Source organism: Papio anubis, chromosome 11 (genome assembly GCF_008728515.1).
Source record: "Papio anubis isolate 15944 chromosome 11, Panubis1.0, whole genome shotgun sequence".
Lineage (NCBI taxonomy): Eukaryota > Metazoa > Chordata > Mammalia > Primates > Cercopithecidae > Papio > Papio anubis.
The window spans coordinates 92,379,218-92,397,554 of record NC_044986.1 but is presented as its reverse complement, the minus strand read 5'-3'; positions in this window follow the sequence as shown (position 1 = coordinate 92,397,554).

Below are 18,337 nucleotides of genomic sequence, written 5' to 3'. Positions count from 1 at the left end.
GGGCATTTGTGTTGATTCATGTCTTTGCTATTGTGAATAGTGCTGCAATGAACATACATGTGCATGTATCTTTATAACAGAATGATTTATATTCCTTTGGGTATACACCTAATAATGAGATTGCTGGGTAAAATGGCATTTCTGGTTTTAGATCTTTGAGGAATCACCACACTGTATTCCACAGTGGTTGAACTAATTTACACTCCCACCAACAGTGTAAAAAGCATTCCAATTTCTCCACAGCCTTACCAGCATCTGCTGTTTCTTGACTTTTTAATCATCTCCATTCTGACTGGTGTGAGATGGTATCTCATTGTGGTTATCTCATTTTGATTTGCATTTCTCTAACGATCAGTGATATTGAGCCTTTTTCATATGTTTGTTGAGCCAGACTCTTAAGACTCCCAGAACCCCCAAGATCCCTCAATGTTGAAGGTGATGGGAGTGTCTCAAGGAGAAAAACTTAGGCTAAAAGTAGTGATGGGTTACGCAACTATATGGAGAAATAGAAGAGTGTTTATCACACAAGTATCAGCTGACCAGAAAGATCCTGCTATTCCCATAGGTACTGGTTATGTGAGTGGAGGTTGCACAGGCCAACATTTACATGTAGACCTGCACTGGTGTCATCACTGTGACATGGTGACTTCCTAAGGGACTCTGGGTGTCAAGCACGCATGTTCAGCACAAAAGTGACAGCCACCCCAGCTCCAAAATGCTTTCAGAGGAGAATATTGGCGAACAAGCACTTGTTAAACATCTTCAGAATCTTTCCTATAACAGGATCTACGTGGATTCTACTAAATGCCCGGGTAACACCCTCGTCCATTTGTCTCATTTGTATTCAGTCCTAGATAGAGGTCTCCTTCTTCCACGGCTTGTCACATATTATTTTTTAATCAGATAATTTAACATCCAAAACTTCACTGGTGTGGAAGAAAGCAGGGAAATTAAAGGAGACCAGACTAATACCAGTTGGTCTTCTAAAGTTCAAGCCTGAGCGCTGAACTGAGCATCTGGCTACATTCTTTGGTGTCTCAAATTCACTGAGGTCAATAACCATCCTTTCTCATGAGCACTCCTCATTTCCAATCTGTCTCCCCAACTGCACAACTTTGTGTGATCAAAGAGGGAAAGATGGCTCCTCAGACGGACCCTCAGAGAAAGATAAGATCAGGCCCGCAGGGAGGCCAGCCTTGTGTTCCTTCCACCATGATGGTCACTGTCAGAGGATGTACAGGGAGTGTGGTGACAGTGGCCCAAGGCTACTGACCTAGGGGGCCATGTCTTCCATTTTGCGAGGGAGACACAGGCAGACAGCTGCTCCCGGCGTGTTTGTGTGTATGTAAATATCCACACACTCACTCTGAACTCTGAGAGCTGTCTGGCCATCTGCCACAAATGCAGCATGCGTCCCGATGATGCAGCCCTGTGTCACAGATGGAGATGGGGCAAGCACCATGCACCTTCACCCGGGTCTTAGACCTGGGCACACAGACAATCCCAGAACTGAATTTCAGAGTCTTTGAGGTTTTCCCTTCACATTATTACAATAAATCAAAACCACAATTCGAATTAAGTCTTGTCTTATGGTTCCATTGTTCTAAATAAGCAGGGAGACCCCAAAGCGTTATTAACAAGACAAGGTTGAAAATGCCCAGACAATAGGGTGTCCAGACACCCTTTCTCTCTCTTATCCAAAGCTGTCCTCCAAACACAACCAATAACTCTCCCTCTCACATCCAAATCAACAGCCCATTGAAAAAGTTCCTACTTCAGATCCCAGAGACAAAAGTGAATAGCCAAGTAGAGTCCCAAATAAATCCTATTATTCTTTCTCCCACCCTCCCTCTCTTCTTTCGACCTCAAAGCTTTGCAGTCTTAGCTTTTCCATCTTTCACTGGATTCTCAGCACTGCTGCCTTGTTTCCATAGAATCACAGAAGTCAAAGCTAAAAAAGACTTTGCGCATTTCCCTTCACACAAACCCCCAAGGGCAAAATGTTACCAAACTCCTACTCTTAGATCCACAACAGACTTTTCTGCTGGGAGCCAGGCGTAAACATGGAGTCACGCGTGATTATTGAGTTCTGTCATCCACACGAGAAAACAGCAGTGGCAGGAGAAGGCGGCTGCGGGAACACTTTCTCCTTCCAAAAGAGCTTTCATCACTCTACTTAACTTTCCTTTCTGGCTCAAGCTTAGAAGCCTCCAGTTCAGTGTATTTCTAGGCAGTCTTGTGGTCCACTCTATCACCAATAATGCAGCACCTACACAAAGCCAAGGAACACTCAGAGACACAGCTGGGGCAGAAGACAGAGAGATAGGAAATCTCCATGCAACTCAGTCTTGTCTGTGCCACCATGGGACCTTGGGCTCGAGTTGAAGTGCCCACGCCCATGGCAAGCAAGCAGGAAGGCGGTTGTTCAGGAGGTGGCGATCATTCGGAGCATCTACCTTGGGACATCATTTAGTTTTGTTCAGCACCATTCACAGTCCCGCTACGTACATGAAGAGATGTAAAGCCACATAATGTTCCATGAAGTGCTTTAGTTGAATGCCTATGTTATCACCCACCTTTCAGGGAGTGGCTTCTACCCACCTGAACAGCCGGGAGGTCTGAGTGGCCCCAAAGTCCAAGTTTCTCTGTGTTAGTTTCAAATGCCTTATAAGCCATACCCCCGGCTATCACCAAGAATAAGCCCACAGAAACCTCACTGAGAAAAGGGAGGCTTTTCTCAGTGGAAAGTAGCTTATCTTTGTCTATTTCAAAGTTGGTGCTAATTGTAATTGTTGACTGTTTTTGTCCTCTGATCAGGGAAGACAAAATCCAGTTACCAGCTCTCCCTTCCTTCTCCCAGACCAAAGCGTGCCTACCTCCTGTGCCATTTTGGGAGGGTCTGCTTGGCTAGTTAAGGTGACCAATTAACTGATAAAGCAGTAGTAATAAAGTATGAAGATTTTTGATGTGCCCCACTGTGCATTTTAACACCTTCAGTATCTTGATACTAAAAATGCTGCCTAATGATAGAAACATAGGGCATTGAAAGCTAACCCGTGAGATAAATATTGAAGAACCCAGTATAATGATGGTAGATGACCATCGACTACTCGGTGGGGTCCTGTGTTTAGCCTTAAACAATAGAATTGCAATATCAAGTTGATTTTCCCCAAGTCATCACATGACATCAGTTTCATGTCACAAATGGGAATGGTAGGGCTCTAGGTGGTGCACCAGATAGACAGAAAATAGGGACATGATAATGGCCCCAGACCTTTCAACCTATCAGTCAGGCAATGGTGGGCATGTCACATGGCCAAGGACAAGTCTTTTCTGTTGGACCAGCTCACCAGGGCAGCTTGATCCATTGCCCCTGTCAATCAACAGAGTGCGGGTTCACACACAAAGAACAGGTACTTCATCATGAGCTGTCCAATTTCAAAATGATAGTCATTTTCTCTCCACACCAGTCTGAAAACCAGCCCCATTAAGGATCATGATCAGACCATATTGATCACTTCTCTAAGCATCTCTTCAAGGGATTCTCTAGACACACTTGACTGAGCTGGATTTAATTTAAGCACTTTGCTGTCTGCAAATTCTATCAGTTTAGCCTTGTGAAAATTAGGACATTACGGCTCCAGCTTCCCTAAGGAACTCTGAGCACTGATGTTCTCGATGCCCTGCACTTCCCTTGCTTGGGAATGACCACCCCTCCTTGCCAGGAGACTCTGAGTTGCTGGCACCTTCTCGTCCATCAAGCACACTGTCTTGCTACCCAGATTTCTCTCCTGAAAAGCAATGGCCTACAGAGTGAAAACTAAGGCCATATGCCCAACACTTTTAACACATCCCGTCCAACTCTGAGAAGCAAATTTGCCATTTACAAGGGGAGAAGAATGAAGCCACTTGAAAGAGCCATATCCCCTTCTCATCTAGTTTTTTAAAAATCATTTTGCACAAAGAAATGACAAATGCTTGAAGTGATAGATACCCCAATTACTCTGATGTGATTATTATGCATTCTATGCCTGTCTCAAAATATCACATGTACTCCATAAATATATCCATCTGCTATGTACCCATAAAAATTTTTTTAAAAATCATCTTTGATGCCTCCAGAGAAGGTCATTCTGGCCATGTCTGCTGGCCTGATTCTGTGAATCATTGACAGCGGGGCAGATGGGAACTAGGGATATGCAGAGGATATAGATTTTCAGTCCCTTTACTTTCTTGAAACTATTTCCTCGTCGTGTGAATGGAATTTTTAAAACGATATCTAAAGCACAGTAGGAAAATAATGTAAATCAAGTGCTAGGAAATTCTTCCCTCCAGGCACCATTCAAAAACCAAATTCATTTGAGAGAGGTTCCAGGGGTTCGGAACAGTTGAGAGGCGGATTGCTTTAGCCTTGCTGGATGACATCAAGGCAAGAGATGAGAGTGTGTGGGGAATCAGCAAGGAGGTCCTGAGCTCAGAGCAGGAACTGTGAGTCAGCCTTGGAGATGCCCACTGCAAACAAGCATTCAGGCTTGAGATGATTTCTGGAGGCGTGTGTAGGTGGATCTCGTGTTTCAGATGCTTTCAGCGTATTTTGTCATCTCATTTGTTCCATTAAGGTTTGTTTAAAAGAAAAAAATCCAGGAAGCTAACGTCAACAACTAAGAGAATTTTGTAAATATCATTCCTCCCACTTCAAGCGACATTGCCCACATCAACGCTCACCCATACGTTAGTAATGCTTTTGAAAGGAATTATGTGAAGAGAACAGTCTAAAATTCCTATTATTGCAGAAAGCTTTTACCAAATATCTACTTTCATTTTACACTTCTGAACACAAGGAACCAGGACCATGCTTTTCAGCGTAAGCCCTGTTCTGAAGTGGATGAGTAACATTGCCAAGAAACCAAGAAGCTGGTGGGCAGCAAAGCAGAAACGTGATGTGGAATAATGACTTCTGTGCAGTTCCTCACACTTACATAACATATGTCCCTGCATCTATGGGGGGCAAGCATGGATGCTTAAATAGTCCACCCAAAAGGGGTAGAAAACTCTTAAACAACAATAAGAGCAGAGCGTTCCTCTAAGGAAGGTATAGTTGTAGTGAGACATCAAGGAACAGTCAGAGGCTGGGCATGGTGGCTCACGTCTGTAATCCCAGCATTTTGGGAGTCCGAGGCAGGTGGATCATGAGGTCAAGAGTTCGAGACCAGCCTGGCCAAAATGGTGAAACCCTGTCTCTACTAAAAATACAGAAAATAAAAATAAAAATTAGCTTGGCGTGGTGGCAGACACCTGTAATCCCCGCTACTTGGGTGGCTGAAGCAGGAGAATTGCTTGAACTCAGGAGGTGGAGTTTACAGTGAGCTAAGATCTCACCATTGCACTCCAGCCTGGGTGACAAGAGTGAAACTCCATCTCAAAAAAAAAGAAAAAAAAAGTAAGAAAGAAAGAAAAGAAGGAAACAGCCAGAGAAAATGAAGAGGCTGAGTGAAATGGTAGTCTTTTAGGCAACACTTGGATTGAAAAGGAGTTATGGTTTTTGTGTGTTTCTCACTTAAAACCAGGGTGTTCTTATTCTTCACCATTGCATCAGCAGGAAGCATTGAAGGTTGTGAAAGTTCTTTTGGTTGGTTGATTGGTTGGTGGTTGAGTGGTTGGCTGGTTGGTTGATTGGTTGGCTCGGTGGTTGGTTGGTTGGTTGCTTGGTTGTTGGATTTGGGATACAGAAGCAAAGAAAAGGGAGGAGTAAAAAGAGCAGTCAAAATGCAGTTGCTGAACAGTATGCAGCTAGGAAGGAAACCTCTACTCCTGGTGCTCCATTCAGAGAAAATAGAGGGTGCTATTTCACCAGGACCACAGCAAAAGCATCACAGTGTGGTACAGAAGTTTCTGTCCCATCCTAAGGATGGGGTTGAAGCCAGCTCAAGTTTGGGACTGATTCAAACTAACTGAGATAATCTTTCCAACTAAGAAAAGACTTGTACTCCAAATTATAAAATGTGATGTGGCCCTTCCTCTTCCTTCCCTTACCTGAACTATACAGTGTTAGAGCTATCAGGTGGGGTAGGGAAAGGGTTGGAGTGAGGGAGCTGCAGCAGTCCAGAGTGATGAAGAGGCCCAAAAGGATGAGGAGGACATCTGCTCAGAAGGGTCACCTGCAAAGAGCATTAGAGCCCAAGCAGGGAAGGAGGGTGTCCTCCCTTGGGGGGCAGCAGTAGGGGAATCAGTAGGGGATCACTGTGTTGAGAAGTGTAAAATCAAAGTAGGTGTTTGGTAAAAGGCTTTCTGCAATAGGAACTGTTGACTGTTGTATTCACATAATTCCTTTCAAAAGCATTACCAATGTATGGGTAAGCATTGATGTAGGGGTGAGCCTGGGTAGGGTGAGGGGATCTCTGTGTGAGGATGGCTTCAGTAAGCTCTGGAAACATATGGAAGAAATGAGCAAATAAGCAAGCAAGCAAACCAAGAACAAGAACAATTGAGCAAATAAGCAAACAAGCAAACAAAAAATAAGAACAATGGGATTCAGGTTTTTCGCTGTCAAAAGAAGGAAGTTATAAATATGTAAAGAGAGGAACTGGAACTGAAAGTATTAATATGATTCCTTGGGATTTTCAAAATAGATGGATAGATAAATTAAATAGACTCTGATATAGATGTAGACTTAAGTATAAAGGTAAATGTGTATATATATATATATGCATATGTGTTTATATGTACATACACTGATCCCCTACAAACATATATACCCTGTCACTCTTTGTCCGCTGACCGCGTAACATTGCAATAGTAATGGGCACATCCAGCACCCAGAAGTTGGCCTCTAAATACCCTCCTCTACTGAAAGGAACCAGGGCTCCTTAGAGAAATAGATGATTCCATGGCCAAGGTAGGAAAAGTAAGAATGAGTTGAAACATCTGATTGTTCCAGAAAAGAAGGAAGTGTTCAAATAATAACTGGGGACAATGAGTCACAGAAGCCAAACCTAGAGCATTTAAAGAATCAAAATAATGTTAAAAATGGATCATAACTGATATGGTTTGGATCTGTGTCCCCACCCACATCTCATCTTCAATTATAATCCCCAGTGTTGGAGGTGGGGCCTGGTGGGAGGCAACTGAATTTTAGGGGCAGATTCTCATGAATGGTTTAGCACCATCCTCTTGTTGCTGTTCTTGCCATAGTGAGCGAGTTCTCATGAGATCTGGTTGTTTAACAGTGTGTAGCACCTCCCCACTCTCTTGCTCCTTCTCCTGCTACGTAAGATGCTTACTCCTGCTCTGGCTTCTGCCGTGATTGGAAGCTTCCTGAGGCTTCCCCAGAAGCAGAAGGCACTATGCTTCCTGTACAGCCTGTGGAACCATGAGCCAATTCAACATCTTTTCTTTGTAAATTTCTCAGTCTCAGGTATTTTTATAGCAGTGCAAGAACAGACTAAACAGACTGACACAATAACTTAATAAGTAAAAAAAGAAAAACAGGAATCCATATTGGTATAAATATGAATGGATTGAAAGTTTATGGAGCAACAGGATACTGACATAATTCCTAATTCCTCTACTCAAAATGCTTATTAATTACAAAGGGTAAAAGAATAAATGTAATGTGGAGGAGTCTGATAGATGCTATAACCTAGTATCGAAGTCAGCCTCACCATTAACAGGACAAATTGGCTGAAGTTGTGTACCTCCTGGTAGGATGCATTAAGAAGAACACAGTATCATCTCGGTGATATTTCTGCCAAAAATACATGATCAAAATCAAATCATGAAAATGCATCAGACAAGGGTCATTCTACATTTGTCTGGCCTGTAGTCTTCAAAAATGTCAAGGTCCTAAAGTCAAGCTAAAACTGAAAAACTGCTCCAGACTGCAAGACTACAGTGACCTGACAACTGAACACAATGCCTGACTCAAGATTCTGTCCTTTTGCTGTCCACACCCTTATTGGGACGACTGGTAAAACTGGAATGAGGTCAGAGGATTCGATTGTAGAAATGTATCTTTTTAAATTTATTTTATTTTGTTTAATCATACTTTAAGTTCTAGGGTACATATCCACAACGTGCAGGCTTGTTACATATGTATACATGTGCCATGTTGGTGTGCTGTACCCATTAACTCATCATTTACATTAGGTATTTCTCCTAATGCTATCCCTCCCCCATCCCCCAACCCTAGGATAGGCCCTGGTGTGTGATGTTCCCTGCCCTGTGTCCAAGTGTTCTCATTGTTCAGTTCCCACCTATGAGTGAGAACATGGGGTGTCTGGTTTTCTGTCCTTGCGATAGTTTGCTCAGAATGATGGTTTCCAGCTTCATCCATGTCGCTACAAAGGACATGATCTCATCCTTTTTTATGGCTGCATCGTATTCCATGGTGTATATGTGCCACATTTTCTTAATCCAGTCTATCATTGATGGACATTTGGGTTGGTTCCAAGTCTTTGCTATTGTGAATAGTGCCGCAATAAACATACGTGTGCGTGTGTCTTCATAGTAGCATGATTTATAATCCTTTGGGTATATACCCAGTAATGGGATCGCTGAGTCAAATGGTAAGAAATGTATCATTTTTAACATCACTACTTTGATGGTTGCATTATGATTATATAGGAGAATGCCCCTGTTTGTAGAAAATACATACTCAAGAATTCAGAAATCAGGTGGGCATGGTGGCTCACGTCTATAATCCCAACACTTTGGGAGGCTAAGGAGGGAGGATTGTTGGAGCCCAGGAGTTTGAGACCACCCTAGGCAACATTGGGAGGCCCCAGCTCTACACAAAAATTAAAAATTAGCCAGGCTTGGTGATGGGTGCCTGTAGTCCCAGGTACTTGGGAGGCTGAGGCGAAAGGATCGCTTGAGCCCAGGAGGTCAAAGCTGCAGTGAACTATGATCGCACCATTGCACTCCAGTCTGGGTGACAGAGCAAGACCCTGTCTCTAATAATAATAATAATAATACAGAAATCATGGGGCCTTTGGTCAACAACTTAATCTCAAATGGTTCCAGAAAAAAATAAGTACTGTGTTTGCAACTTTTCTGTAATTTCGAGATTGTTTCAAAATTTCTTTTAAAAGAACATTGTAAGGAAAGTGAACTCTACAGGGATTTTGCATAAATTAACACAGCAGTGGGGCTTTCTGGATAGTGACTGTAACCCAACAAGCGTAACAGAAATGTCTTGGGAATTTTTTAAAACACCTGATACACAGGAAGAATCATCCGAGTTTAACTGCTTTACTAGCTGAGTGTGCTCTAGTAAGGAAGCTTTGGCGCAGGGTCACAGTGCTGGCCCATGGCTATGTGTGCCTCTTGTTACAAGGCAAGGGAAGTTTCTAAAGAAAGCTGGGCGAATGCCAAGAAACATTTGCCATCTCTCCTCCTATTGATATGGTACCAGATTAGCACATAAAGCTGATAACTCCCTTTGTAACCTACATGGTTAACTCTAAATGTTTCGGTCAGAGTAACAGCAGGTACTCAGTCAATAGCAGCCATTGTCATCACTGCAGGCCAGAAGCCCTAACAGTGGTGTCCCAAATCCTCACAATGACACTGCAAGCTATGTATGAAGGGAGTTCTAATGACCCACTAAGTGATGAGAACCTGCCCACCTGAGACTCAGAGAGGCTGAGGCTCTTGCTCAAGATCACACAGCCAGGGGGACAGGTTCAGTGGTCCATGCCTGTAATCTCAACACTTTAGGAGGCCAAAACAGGAGAGTCACTTGAGGCCAGGAGTTCAAGACCAGCCTGGGCAACATACTGAGACTCCATCTCTACAAAAAAAATTAGCCAAGTATGGTGGCATGACTGGGGAGGCGGAGGTGAGAGGATCGCTTGGGCCCAGGAGTTTGAGATTGCAGCGAGCTGTAATTGTGCCACTGCACTCCAGACTTGGTGACAAAGTAAGACCCGATCTCGATCAAGATTAAAAATAAAAAAGGTAACAACTAGGAATGTTGTTACTCCTTTCTCTTCCTGACTCTGTATGGAGGCTGCATCGCCCTCCCCCCAGGCACTCTTCACTCAACTGAACAAGACCCCTCACCCCTTTGATGATAAGGACCCAGAGGGAAAACATGGAAAGATGTTTAGTGTTTCAAGGATCAGGAAAAAAAATCCCTTCTCTCACCACAGCACCTCTGAATAGGGCAAAGCGACTGCAGTGTTAACACTGTGTCACTCTCACAACCTGGGAAGGAGACTGGGGGTTGACCCTTCCCTTCCCTGCTAAAGGGATCACCCACTTTCTCTGTCAAGGATGTGACTGGTAAGAGCAGCTCAACAAAGAAGACTCCAGCACACTGGGAACAAGAGTCCTCCTGCTGTCCCGACCATGTGCGGTGGGAAGAGATGCACGCACCCGTCCCCACCCACCGGTGCCAGATGTCCTCTACCTTCTCCCTAACTCCCATAACCACCCTCATCATCACAGCAAATGAGATTAGGCAACTTTTGTTTGGTTGGTTTTTAGAGAGAGGATCTCACTCCATGGCTCAGGCTGGAGTGCAGTGGCACAGTCAGAGCTCACTACAGCCTTGAATGCCTGGGCTCAAGCAATTCTCCCACCTCAGCCTCCCAAGTAGCTGCGACCACAGGCATGCACCACTTGTCCTGGCTAATTTTTTAAATCTTTTTATAGAGATAGGGCCTTGTCTTGCTGCCCAGGCTGGTCTTGCACTTTTGGCCTCAAGCAATCCTCCCACCTTGGCCTCCCAAAGTGCTGAGATTATAGGTGTGAGCCACCACACCCAGCCTATCCTAGAAATTCTAATGCCTGGACATGCAGGGTCTTTATATAGCCCCTGAGCAGTGCAGAATAGCTATGTTAAATTGTTTGCAATTTTGTGAGATACACTATATTTACATGAACTCTTAGCAAATTTTCATATGAAAATGTTTATAATTCCTACTGAAATGTATATGAACTGAACGCAACTGGATTTCAGCCTCTGTCCTCGAGTCTTAATTTGATAAATAAGCAATTACCCTTAACACAAGCAATAGCACTTTGATCAGCTTGAGTGTGGGAAAACTTCCTCAAGTTAGTAAGGGAAACTGATATATGGACATTGTAGGCGATATAAAATGGGCAGAAACGCACAGATTAAGTGGTGGAAAATAGATTCTGTTTCAACAGTTACCTCCAAGAGGTGAATGGACCTCCAGTCCATTCACACATTTCACAATTATTTACCAAGAATCTACTACGTATTGGGCACTGGCCTTTCCTCTGAGTATACAGAGATAAACATGACAAGTTGGGGACCGGTGGAGTCCCTTCCTCAAAGAAGACCAGCTTGGATGAGGAGTCAGGGAAGTCCAGCCAGTTTGTACCAGCGGAGACTCAATTGCTCAGTCAGTCACTCTGAAAACAGTTATGGCTCACACAGTGTTCGAAGCTGGTGTAGATGGCTCATTTCTGGCTCTTCCAGCCCCAGTACCATTCAGCTACTTAGGTTTTTAGGCAACGTGGCCACACACGAGCACGTCCTTTGGCATATGTAAAAGAGAAAGGTGTGAAACTCTCATCTTTCTTTCAGTCAACAATACAGAAGTCAGGAGCTGACGATTACAAATTCTATCTCAAAGAGGGGCATGGTGTTGCCAGACACCAGCCATGTAAGCTTTGGAGCTGTACAGGGTCACTAATTGAAAATCAGGCAGTCTCGTTTACTCTATAGCAAGCTTGTCCAATCCGAGGCCCATGGGCCGCATGCAGCCCGGGATGGCTTTGTCTGCTGCCCAACACAAATTCATAAACTTTCTTAAAACATTATGAGACTTTTTTTGCAATTTTTCTTTAGCTCATCAGCTATCGCTAGTGTTAGTATATTTTATGTGTGGCCCAAGACAATTTTTCTTCTTCCAGTGTGGCCCAGGGAATCCAAATGATTGGACACTCCTGCTCTATAGGAAAATGCACATCGCCTAAACAGACAGCTTTAAAAAATATCCTGGAAAGGAAAACTAAGAGTGACCCCCCCTTCCGCAGTCTGAAGAGAGTGAAAACCCGCCACCAGCTGGTTCCCAGGGCCAATTAGCTGGCCAGCTTGTACCCTGTCTGAGTGCAATGAGGCAGCCTTCAATGAATTCCACTATTTTTATGGCAAAGACAAACTTCTAGAGTTGTCTGGGATTTATTTCAGGCCCTCTTTATGATGGGAAAGTAAAGCCTCCCTATTTGTACAAGCCACTGCGTGTTTACAGAGAGATTCTAAACAGACTGCCAACCGGAGAGCACAGGGCTGGCCTAGTTTTAAAGAGAATCTTAATTAGTAACACCAGCAAAAATCCCATTTGGACCAAAATTTCATGTTCTAAAAGTTTTCATCTCAACTCCCCTAAGGCTTATGGCTGACTCTTTATTTCTGGAACAGTCTAGTGAAGAGGGAGGAAGAGAATCCAAGATCATATATTTATCTCATTATATCAAAGGAAAAATTTCAGAAGACTCCAAAGTCACAAGTTGGAACATGAGAATGCAACCGTATAAACACTGTTAAGGCCGGGCCTTCCATTTCCTTGAGAAATCTGTGTTAGGAACGAGTTCACCAAGAGCCTTTCTCCGCTTTCCTGGCCAGGCCACAGTCGGGCCTTCAAATTTGGTGCAGGGAAGAGCATCTTCATTTAGAAAACACATGTGTTGGCCAGGCACAGTGGCTCATGCCTGTAATCCCTGCACTTTGGAAGGCTGAGGCAGGCAGATCACTTGAGGTCAGGAGTTCAAGACCAGCCTGGTCAACATGGTGAAACCCCAACTCTACTAAAAATACAAAAATTAGCAGGGCGCGGTGGTGCATGCCTGTAATCCCATCTATTCGGGAGGTTGAGGTGGGAGAATCAGTTGAACCCAGGCGGTAAGCATTGCAGTGAGCTGAGATCACGCCACTGCACTCCAGCCTGGGTGACAGAGCAAGACTCCATCTAAAAAAAAGAAAGAAAGAAAAAAGAAAATGCATCTGCTTTCTTGGTCAGCTTTTCTCTAACATGAGGGCGTATGAAGCACCAGGAGATCTTGTTAAAACTCAGGTTTTGATTCAGGAGATCTGGGGCGCATCCTGAGAAGCTACACTCTTAAGAAGCCCCAAGATGATGGCTGATAGTCTGGTCCACAGACCACACTTTGAGTAGCAAGTTTCCAGCTGATGATTGTGAGGGTGAAAACTCAACCACATTGCTCAGAAGTGATTCCCAAATAAAGTCAGGAGGAGAATGCGATGCTGGAGAACAGTGATTGGGCTGAGCCTCCTGGAGAGGAAGGCACTCTGGCTCCCAGAGACCTCAGCCTGTGCACGGCCTCTGTCAGCCTCTCGTGGGAGACGAGACCCAACAAGATGCCACCTGATGCCCAGCAGAACCACTTCCAAAGGCTTGTCCCTATGCTTGTTCAGTGTTGCCCAAATCTTATGCTGCCAAAGGACACAGAATCCCAGGTGCACTTTAGATTTACTAGTTAGAGTCTTGTTTTTGGGACTTTCCTCACTCTTACAACAAGTTGGCAGACTTGTCTGACCTCCTTTCTGAGCTGAGCTTTTTTTTTTTTTTTTTTTTTGAGGCAGGGTCTCACTTTGTTGCCCAGGCTGGAGTGCAGTGGTGCAATCTCGGCTCACTGCAACCCCTGCCTCCCAAGTTCAAGCATTTCTCCTACCTCAACCTCCCAAGTAGTTGGGACTACAGGTGCCTGCCACCATACTCAGCTAATTTTTGTGTTTTTAGTAGAAACAGGGTTTCGCCATGTTGGTCAGGCTGGACTCAAACTCCTGACCTCGGGTGATCCACTTGCCTTGGCCTCCCAAAGTGCTGGGATGACAGGCGTGAGTCACTGAGCCCACCACTGAGCTGATCTTGGACAAAGGGACTCAGCCTGTCACCAGTTTAGCAGGGCTTGTTATGAAGAGTCCTCACCTAGGACTTGGGGCTGCTGGGCTCTGTGGTTCTGAGAAGACTTCTGGTATCTTCTTTGTCCCCCACACATCAGTGATTCGTGGGTTGCTACCTGATGAAGCTTTTTGAACAAATATGTTTTCTTAGAGGAAGCAAGCAGTAAGATGGAGGAGGTTAATTAAAATATAACCTGGGGGGGGAGGAACAAGAAAAATGAAAACAACCATTCATGAGTGTGATTTTTTTGTTTGTTTGTTTTGTTTTGTTTTGTTTTCATAGAAACAGGGTCTTCCTATGTGGCCCAGGCTGGCCTCTAACTCCTGGGCTCAAGTGATCCTTTCGCCTCAGCCTTCCAAAGTGCTGGGATCACGGGTATGAGCCACTGTGCCTGGCCATCATCAGTATGTTTGATGAAAGAGTAGCGTGTGAAACTGCCAGTTGAGATTGGCTTGGTGTTCTGATTCTACAGGGTGCCATGCCGCCTTCTGCTCTTCTCACACTTTTGGGTCCCCGAAAGATAATCTCAGTTGTGAGAGGGTGGGCCTGCCGTGCAGCTGAAGCTCTTCATTACATTCCCAATGCGGATGGCTCCTCTCTTGATAGCCCAGTTCTTACTAAATCCAAAAACATTCTCCATGTGTGGGAAGGTTTGGTGTGGGGACAAAGGCAGATCCAGGTTTCATGTGAAATGTTCTGAGCACTACAGAACCTGGCTTCTCAAAGTGTGGTCTGAGGACCAGCAGCATTGGAATCACTTGAGAACTTGCTGGAAAAGCAGAATCTCTGGCCCCACCTCCAATCTACTGAATCCGAACCTGCATTTTAGCAAATCATCACGAGACTTTCAAGGGCATCCATCTTTGAGAAACATTGCTGTAGAGTTCCAACGTTTATGGAATCTAACATTTTGGCAACTCTCATTTGAGGCCAATTTGTTTGCTCAAGGAACCAGTCCTGAAATTAAAATGAACTGGCCACATGGCTTGCAATTCCATCCCATAATCTCTAGTCTGGAAAATAAAACTCAAGTGCCCTTTTTTCAGATAGATTCTTCTAAAGAAAATGAGGGGGATATGTTTGAACATGAATGGAATTCTCAGTTGTCTTTAAAACATTTTCTAGGACAGACTAAAAAAGGTCCACAAATTCTGCTACATGGACCATAGCTGATGGATTGTATTTTACACCACCTCATGTTACATTTGTGGTATTATACCCAAGTCACTTAAAGAGTCAAAGCATGGACTTTGTTCTGTGTCACGAGTAACAAGAGTAAGTAGACTTCCTCTTCTGCATGGCTGTCTCTGTCTCTAGTCTCTTACTACGATGATCTTTCTTTCCTGCTAACCATTACAGAAGCATTTCTTCTATTAGTCATTATCCTGCTCCAAATTATAAATAGAAGTGATTTTCTATTTAGGGGAATGATAAGACAGTTATTTTAAACCAATCATTCTGCTGATAACAATAAAAATTTTCTGACTAAAATAAATAAACTACCTTCTTAAGGATATAAGATATAAAGGAATCCATAGCCCTGGGAGGTACACAGGGACAGAGTACTTTTGCCTTGAGAACACTAGCTAATTTGGGAAAATAGGAATTTCATTCTGATCAGTTTGTGACGAAAGAGGGCACAGATCATAGTCCAGAGTTCACAAAGGGTAAAGTGGCTCCAAATAAACTGGCACACAAAAGAGGTATACTCTTAGAATAAGAGCAAACCAAAAGTAACAAATCCTTCTTAAAGATTTGCATCCAGACTCATGTTATCTCAAGTTTTACACTTGGTTTAAGTGCCTGAGACTGGAAGTAGCCCCAAGCACTTTGCAGAAGCAAACATAAACCCTCTGCAGAGGAAGGGACTTTTAGGCTAGACCTCAAATTATTCCTAAACATAATTTTCAAGTACAATGACCGGCACTCAGTCAAAGATAATGAGGCAAACAGAGAGGCCAGACACCATAAGCAGGAACTAACAGAAGCAAGAGCTTTTGATATTAGAGTTGTCAGACAATAATTATGAGCACAGTGTTCATTATATTAAAAATCGGAAAATGTTATCTAGAATGCAACCTGGGGAGAAAAAAACATAGAAGATATAGAAATAAGATTAAGAGGTATAGAAAACAAACTGAAATATCTGATATACATTTATTTGATGTCCCAAAAGGAGAAGGAAAAGAAGAGGGAAGAACAAGTATTAGAAGAAATAATAATTTAAAAATTTTAAGAATAATTAAAGATACTAAACTACAGATTTAAGGGGTACGGTAAATCTCAAGTAGAGTAAATAAAAAGACTCACACATCCAAAATAGGAATACTTTTAGACTGTTGGTGGGAGTGTAAATTAGTTCAACCATTGTGGAAGACAGTGTGGCGATTCCTCAAAGGTCTAGAACCACAAATACAATTTGACCCAGCAACCCCATTACTGGGTATATACCCAAGGATTATAAATCATTCTATGATAAAGACACATGCACACTTATGTTTACTGTGGCACTATTCACAATAGCAAAGACTTGGAACCAACCCAAATGCCCATCAACGACAGGGTGGATAAAGAAAATGTGGCACATATACACCATGGAATACCATGCAGACATAAAAAAGGATGAGTTCACATCCTTTGCAGGGACATGGATGAAGTTGGAAACCATCATTCTTAGCAAACTAACACAAGAACAGAAAACCAAACACCACATGTTCTTACTCACAAGTGGGAGTTGGACAATGAGAACACATGGACACAGGGAGGGGAACATCACACACTGGGGCCTGTTGGGGGGTGGTGGGCTAGGGGAGGGATAGCATTAGGAGAAATACCTAATGTAGATGATGGGTTGAAGAGTGCAGCAAACCACCATGGGACGTGTATACCTATGTAACAAACCTGCACATTCTACACATGTACCCCAGAACTTAAAGTATTTAAAAAAAAAAAAAAAAAAAACCTCACACATCCATACATCATAGTGAAACTATGGAAAACTAAAGGCAAAGAGAAAAATCTAAAACAATAAGAGAACAAAAGACTGACTGCTGATTTCTCAAAAGTAACACTAAAAGCTGAAAGCCAATGGAAAAACATCTTTCACGTACTGAAAAAAATTACCTTCAATGTAGAATTCTACAGCTACTACAATAATCTTCCAAATATATGGGTAAAGGAAAAAATTAAAATGTGTCAACAGCATACTAGGAGAAGGACCAGGTTTTGTGGGTTTTATATTTTTTTGAATTTCTGATCTGTTATAGACTTGAATTTTTGGTTTATACCTTGTTCAACAAGTCAAGTAAACTGATTGTGCACTTGAATATTGCAGCAATGTTAAATTGGTATGCAAATTAGACTCTCATTTTCTGTACTTATGGTGAACTGGTAACAGTTTGCAAACTGACGACCATTCCATGGATCACACTTTCAGTAAAATGTTTTAAAGGATGCCCTTTAGACAAAAGGAAAGTGATCCCATATGAATGAGCTGAGATACAAGAAAGAATAAAGAGCCAAGGAAGTGATTGATCTTGTTGAGTTCACACAGGGACAATATCACAGTTCCTTTTAAATAAAGTAAAGCTTGGTTAGCTGTGGTGCCTCATTATAGAAGTTTTATAACCCACCTTTTTACTTGTGGAAGAAAAGAGTTAATCTCATTGCAAAGAGAGAGAGAGAGAGAGAGAGAGAGAGAAGTTTCCTACTCATTTTAAGATTAATACATTGTGTAATGATACACACACAAACCATTAGGGCTTATTACATTTCCATGATGATATAGGTAACTGTAAAAAACCACTTAAGAAAATTGCCCCAGAAAAACCTGCTAAAACAAATTTTTAGATCAACTATATTTTCTCTTCAATAGGATCATGAATAGCAAGCTGAAACAAACTATGGCTAGAGTGACATAAGTTATAGAGTTCTCAGGATGAGATCCAATAGAATACGGCAGGATCAGGAGTAATGCTTCTATTTTGATTGCTTTCATAAATAATAACAGGACAGTATAAAAGAAACATTTACTACCCAAGTCTAGTATTCTTCAAAACAAGGAGGGCTTAAAAATAAGATTCTCACTGCTGACTGCAGAGGAACTGATCCTACTAACTAAATCAGATACTGGTACTCCACTATTTCATGTTCTTTATATAAGAGTAGCAAAAACATATGTATTTGAATCTTGTCATTTCCTCTCCCTGTCTGAACTTATTAATTTATTTTCTTTTATCCTCATATATCATTTTCATTCCCTATTCCTCATTAAAACCCATGATATTGTGTGTAATGTGTATATAGTCTCACAAAATACATATTGTTGTTTGGTGCACTGGTATTTTTATGATATATAAATGGTGTTGTATTGTACATTTTACAAGGCCAGTAGCACCTTATTTTATCAACTCAAAGTTTCACAGAAGTTAAATTGACTT